The sequence below is a fragment of the Delphinapterus leucas genome, chromosome 7 (assembly GCF_059928025.1).
Source record: "Delphinapterus leucas isolate spDelLeu-1000000601 "Yukka" chromosome 7, BTC_Dleu_Yukka2, whole genome shotgun sequence".
Taxonomy (NCBI): domain Eukaryota; kingdom Metazoa; phylum Chordata; class Mammalia; order Artiodactyla; family Monodontidae; genus Delphinapterus; species Delphinapterus leucas.
Genome location: NC_143135.1, coordinates 105,028,055 through 105,034,383, shown reverse-complemented (window position 1 = coordinate 105,034,383; position 6,329 = coordinate 105,028,055). Strand labels below are relative to the sequence as shown.

At 37.5% G+C, this 6,329-nt stretch overlaps 1 pseudogene across 1 annotated transcript in view; it reads right to left on the bottom strand.

The window, feature by feature from the left end:
- Positions 1-6,329, bottom strand: part of LOC111165491 (uncharacterized) — a 68,810-nt pseudogene that overhangs the window by 38,043 nt on the left and 24,438 nt on the right. The gene's annotated exons all lie outside the window — the stretch shown is intronic.

Genomic DNA, 6,329 nt, shown 5'->3' with positions numbered 1-6,329 from the left:
CTGCAAAAAACCAAAAAACAAAAAACAGTGTGGTACTAGCATAAAGACATGTAGACCAATGGAATAGAATAGACACCCCAGAAATAAACCTTCACATGGTCAAATGATTTAAAACAGGGGTGCCAAGACTATTCAATGGGGGAAGGATGATCTTTTCAACAAATGGTGCTGGGAAAAATGGATATCCATGTGGAAAAGAATGAAGTTGGATCCTTATCTCACATCATGTGTAAAAATTAACTCAGAACGGGTCAAAAACCTAAATATAAGAGCTGAAACTATAAAACTGGTAGAAGAAAACATACAACAGCTTTGTGAATTGTATTTGGCAATGATTTCTTCACTATGACACCTGTTTTTGTTGGTCACAAAAAAGAAAAGTAGATACATTGGATTTCATTAAAATTTAAAACTTTTGTGAATCAAAGGACACTACTGAGCAAGTGAAAAGGTAGCTCACAAAAAGGGAGAAAATATTTGTCAATCATATATCTTATACTCAGAATATATAAAGAATCCCTGCAATTGAATCACACACACACAGGAAAACAATTTAAAAATAGGTGAAATACTTGAAAAGACATCTATCCAAAGAAGATATACGATTGGCCAACAAGCACATGAAAAGATGTTTAACATCACTAGCCATTTGAGAAATGCAAATCAAAATCACAAGGAGATACTACAGTTGACCCTTGAACAGCATGGGTTTGAATTGCACATGTCTTGAATTGTGGATATTTATCAGTAAATACATGCTGCAGTACTGCACAATCAAGGTTGTTTGAATCCTTAGATGTTAAACATCAGATTTGGAGGACCAAGCATAAAGTTATAAGCAGATTTTCACTGCGAATTTTCAAGGGTCAACTGAAATTAATATTCAAAAGGATGGATAATACCCAACAAGAAAAAAAAAACAGAAAGAAAATTACAAGTGTTTGTGAGGATGTGGAAAAATTGGAACCCTTGTTTATTGCTGGTGGAAATGTAAAATGGTGCAGCCACTGTGGAAAACGGTATGATGGTTCCTCAAAAAGGTAAACAGAACTACCATATGATCCAGCAATTCCACTTCTAGGTACGTATCCAAAAGAATTGAAACCAAGGACTCAAACAGATACTTGTATACCAATGTTCATAGCAACATTATTCACAATAGCCGAAAGGTGGAGACAATCCAAGTGTCCATCAACAGATGAATGGATAACAAAATGTAGCAGATACATACAATGGAATATTTTTGAGCCTTGAAAATGAATGAAATTCTGGTACATGCTACAACATAGATGAACCTTGAAAACACAATGCTAAGTGAAATAATACAGGTACAAAAGGACAGATACCATATAATTCCACTTACATGAGTTACCAAGAATAGGCAAATTCACAGAAACAGAAAGTAGATTAGAGGTGACCAAGTGCTGTGGGGAAGGTAGAATGGGCATTATTGTTTAATGTGTACAGTTTCTGTTTGGGATAATGAAGGAGTTCTGGAAAGGGTTAGTGGTAATGGTTGCACAACAATTTAAATGTACTTAGTGTCACTGAATTTTATACTTTAAAATGGTTAAAATGGTAAATTTCATGTTATATATATTTTACAATAAATTTTTTAAACTATATTGAAGATAAAATGTGTTTTCATAGCCCTCTCGAACCACCCATTGTCATTTGATCTTTTCCCCTTATTCAACCAAATGTATTGATTGCTAACCAGATGTCAGCTCTCCGATAGGTTCTCAGCTTTCAAAGATACACAGAATAGTCTCCGTCATAAAGGGCTTTATAATCTGCTTGGAAAGGCATGAAAGTAAATCTAACAGACAAAACTGGGTGATAAGTACCATGATATTGGTAAGCGTAGGGAATTTAGGAAGCACATAGGTATGAGCATTTAGCTCAGGTAGGAAATATCTGGAAACACTTTCCGAAGATGTTAGTGACTGAGCTGAGTCTCAACATATAGGAGTGGCTAACTCCTGGCTAGGAGAAAGGGGATAAGTTTCTCAGGCAAGAGGAGCAATATGTAAAAAGACACAAACAGTAAAGAGAATATGAGCATATTGGGGAAATGGGATAATATATGATATGAAATTGGCGGGGGTGGGGTGGAGAGAGGAGGGTGAATATTGAAGAGTTGGACAGGGTTCATAAAGTGCATACCTTATATAATATGGGAGTTTGTACTTTATCCTAAGGGCAATGAGTAGCCATTGTATAAGGTTTCAGAAAGAGGAATCATGTGATCAGCTATGTCTCTAAAAGAGACCTTCCTGGCTACACCAAGACAATGGACAGATGAGGGGCTCGACTCCAGGCACACAAGTGAGAACTGATAAAGGGCCTGAATAAGGCCCTGGCAACGCCCATGGAGACTGGTAGCCAGAGTTGAGAAATGTTCATGATAACAACTCAGAAGACTAGTTATTGGTTGGATGTGAGTGATGGGAAGACTCTTGGGTTTCTAGCTTGGGAAATTTGGTGAGAGGTAGTATGGTTCACTGAAACGAGAAACTCAGAAGAAACAGGTCCAGGGCAAGAGGGATCATTTCTGTTCAGAAATGTTGCACCTGTGGGGTAGAAACAGATGGCTATTTAAGTGTGGAGTTCAGGAAAAATGCTTGATGTACAGATGTAAATTGGAGAGCCCACTGAATAGAAAGGAGAATTTGCCTTAAAGGAACCGATGTCTAAACATACAATCACATTATAGAAGGAACTATACTCCTTCCATCCACCACAGGGTAATTCAAGGAAAGGAGCAGTTCCCCTGTGTGACATCAAAATCAAACTATATGGGCAGTCACCCACTCAACCTTGTATGTAATAAGGTTTATGAGAATAAACTGATTATCAGTAAACCTGGGAGCTTTCCAAACTGGTTTCTATTTTGAAGCAAAGAGGACTTCTAACATATATCTTGTGCATGGCAAATCAAATCTTAAATCCATATTTGAGATCAATCCTTTGGGAATCTTGTCAACAACCAGAAAAGGGTAGCTATCAAACAAAAACAAAACAAAACAAAAATAAAACAAGTGTTACTATGCTCTATTCTTTTTTTTAATGGGCATTCAGCCGTTTTTTCCCATAACTGTTCTTTCCTTCTAGTGCTGACAGAAATTTTTCTTCCTAGCAGGTAGATTCTATCTGCAGAATTCCTAAAAAAACTGGATCACATCATATATGGGAGAGGAAGACCAGGCTTTAGAGTAAGAAAATCCTGAGTGTGAATTCCATTCCACCATTTACAACATCACGGACAAATTTATTTATTCACTCATCCATTCATGCAACAGACAGGCATAGAGCACATTCTATATGATAGGTCCTGTCCTAAATACATATATTTAATACTGAGCTGAAACTTCTTGTTCATAGACCAATGAGGGAGCAGACATACAATCACAGAATTACAGAATAAGGTAATTTCTAGAAAATTGGGGAACACGGTACACCTAACTCTGCTTTTTAGGAAAGCTTTACTGAGACTTGAAGGAGGAGAAGGTGTTTGGCAGATAGGAGAGGTGGTAAGAACTACGAAAGATTAAAGGACCCTGGAGAGATGGGAAATAGAGGGGGAGGAGATTCCTGGTGGAAGGAACTACAAGACCAAAGTCAAGGAGGCATTAGAAAGTAAAACGCTGGGTTCTAAGAGCTTCAGGTCATTTTTATAGGGTAGGCACATGAATGATACAGACAGGTGTAAGCTTCCATGTGTAAGCTGGGGCCACATCATGCACATTCTGCTTGTCTTTGTTGCCTAGAGGCACCACTGAGGCATCCTCCTTCCTCTCCACTTAGACTGAAGAAATACTACTCTTTGGGGTACATACTGCTTTTTCATACTATTGCTGTCTCACACTCTGCTTCGGAAACTCCCACTCATTATTTGGGGACTTTGACATTGTGTTCATAAGCTCCTCTAAATTCTGTAGCGCCCTGTATTACTCGGGGGTTCTCCAGAGAAACAAAACAAATAGGATATATACGTACAGAGAGAGAGAGATTGATCTTAAGGACTTAGCTCACACAGTTGTGAGGGCTGGCAAGTCCAAAACCTGCAGGGCAGGCCAGCAGGCAGGAAATTCACGCAGGTTTCTATGCTGCAGTTTGGAGGAAGAGTTGCTTCTTCTGTAAGAAGCCTCAGTCTTTGGCCTTAAGGACTTCAATTTATTTGATGGGGCACACCCACATTATGAGGGGTAATTTGCTTTAAACAAAGTTGGTATACATACATACATACATACATATATAGAGAGAGAGACAGGGAGAGACAGAGACAGAGAGAGAGAATGTTAATCGCACTTAAAAATATATCTTCGTAGCAACATCTAGGCTGGTATTTGACCAAATAACTGGGCACCATAGCCTAGCCAAGTTGACAAAGAAAATTAATTGTTGTACACCCCTTGAGATTTCTTTTTTTAATTGAAATATAGTTGATTTATTTGGGTTGGCCAAAAAGTTCGTAAACGAACTTTTCGGCCAACCCAATACAATGTTGTGTTAGTTTCAGGTGTATAGCAAAGTGATTTAGTTATACATATACACGTATATATTCTTTTTCAGATTCTTTTCCCTTATAGATTATTACAAAATATTGAGTATAGTTCCCTATGCTATACAGTAGGTCCTTGTTGTTAATCTATTATATATATGTATTACTGTGTATATGGTAATTGCAAACTCCTAATTTATACCCCCCCTTCCCCTTCAGTAACCATAAGTTTATTTCCTATGCCTGTGGGTCTATTTGCTTTGTATATAAGTTTATTTGTATCATTTTTATTTTAGATTCCACACATAAGCAATATCATGCGATATTTGTCTCTGTCTGACTTACTTCACTTAGTATGATAATCACTAGGTCCATCCATGTTACTGCAAATGGCATTATTTCATGCTTTTTATGGCTGAGTAATATTCCAGTGTGTGTGTGTATATATATATATATACTGCATCTTCTTTATCTATTCATCTGTCAATGGACATTTAGGCTGCTTTCATGTCTTGGCTATTGTAAATAGTGCTGCAGTGAACATTGGGGTGCATGTCTTTTCAGTTATGGTTTTCTCTGGATATATGCCCAGGAGTGGGATTGCTCTATTTTTTAGTTTTTTAAGGCACCTCCATACTGTTCTCCATAGTGGCTGTACCAGTTTACATTCTCACAAACAGTGTAGGAGGGTTCCTTTCTCTCCAAACCCTCTCCAGCATTTATTTGTAGACTTTTTGATGATGGCCATTCTGACCAGTGTGAGGTGATAACTCATTGTAGTTTTGATTTGCCTTTCTCTAATAAGTAGCAAGGTTCAGCATATTTTCATGTGCCTTTGGCTATCTGTATGTCTTATGTGGAGATGTCTATTTAGATCCTCTGTCTATTTTTTGACTGGGTTGTTTGGTTTTTTGATATTGAGCTGTATGAACTATTTGTATATTTTGGAGATTAATCTCTTCTTGGTTGCATCATTTGCAAATATTTTTTCCCATTCTGTAGGTTGTCTTTTTTTTTTTTTTTTTTGCAAAAGATTTTCAGTTTATTATCGCTAGGTAAATATCACACTAAAAAACAAGCTCCTCTTCCTCCCCCCGACCACCCCCGTAGGTTGTCTTTTTGTTTTGTTTATGGTTTCCTTTGCTGTGCAAAAGCTTTTAAGTTTAATTAGGTCCCATTGATTTATTTTTGTTTTTATTTCCACTACTCTAGGAGATGGATCCAAAAAGATATTGCTGTGATTCATGTCAAAGAGTGTTCTGCCTATGTTTCCCTCTAGGAGTTTTATGCTATCCAGTCTTACATTTAGGTCTTTAATCCATTTTGAGTTTGTTTCTGTGTATGGGGTAAGAAAATGTTCTAATTTCATTCTTTTACATGTATTTGTCCACTTTTCCCAGTACCACTTATTGAAGAGCCTGTCTTTTCTCCATTGTATATTCTTGCCTCCTTTGTCGTAAATTAACTGACCATAGAGATTTCAAACTATCTAGGTATATCAGGCAGGAGTCCAGCAGGAAACAGAATTCAATGAGACGGGTTTTGTGAAAGAACTACCTTTATAAGTACTGTTAGGTTTAAGGGAACAAACAAGAGATGCCAAGGTACCTGTCAAGAACTGTTAGGGATCTGAGATTTTACCCTATTTGAAAGCTAATGAGATAGCCTGTTACAGCTTCATGGGCAGTGATTGAAGACATGACACTCCTGGATCAAAGATGAAGGATAGTTGACTACACATAGCAATAACAGTAGCCAGAGCATCAGCATTTTTGTTTTGGTTATCTAAGCCTCAACTCCCCCAGAGTGACGTGAAGGGAGCCAG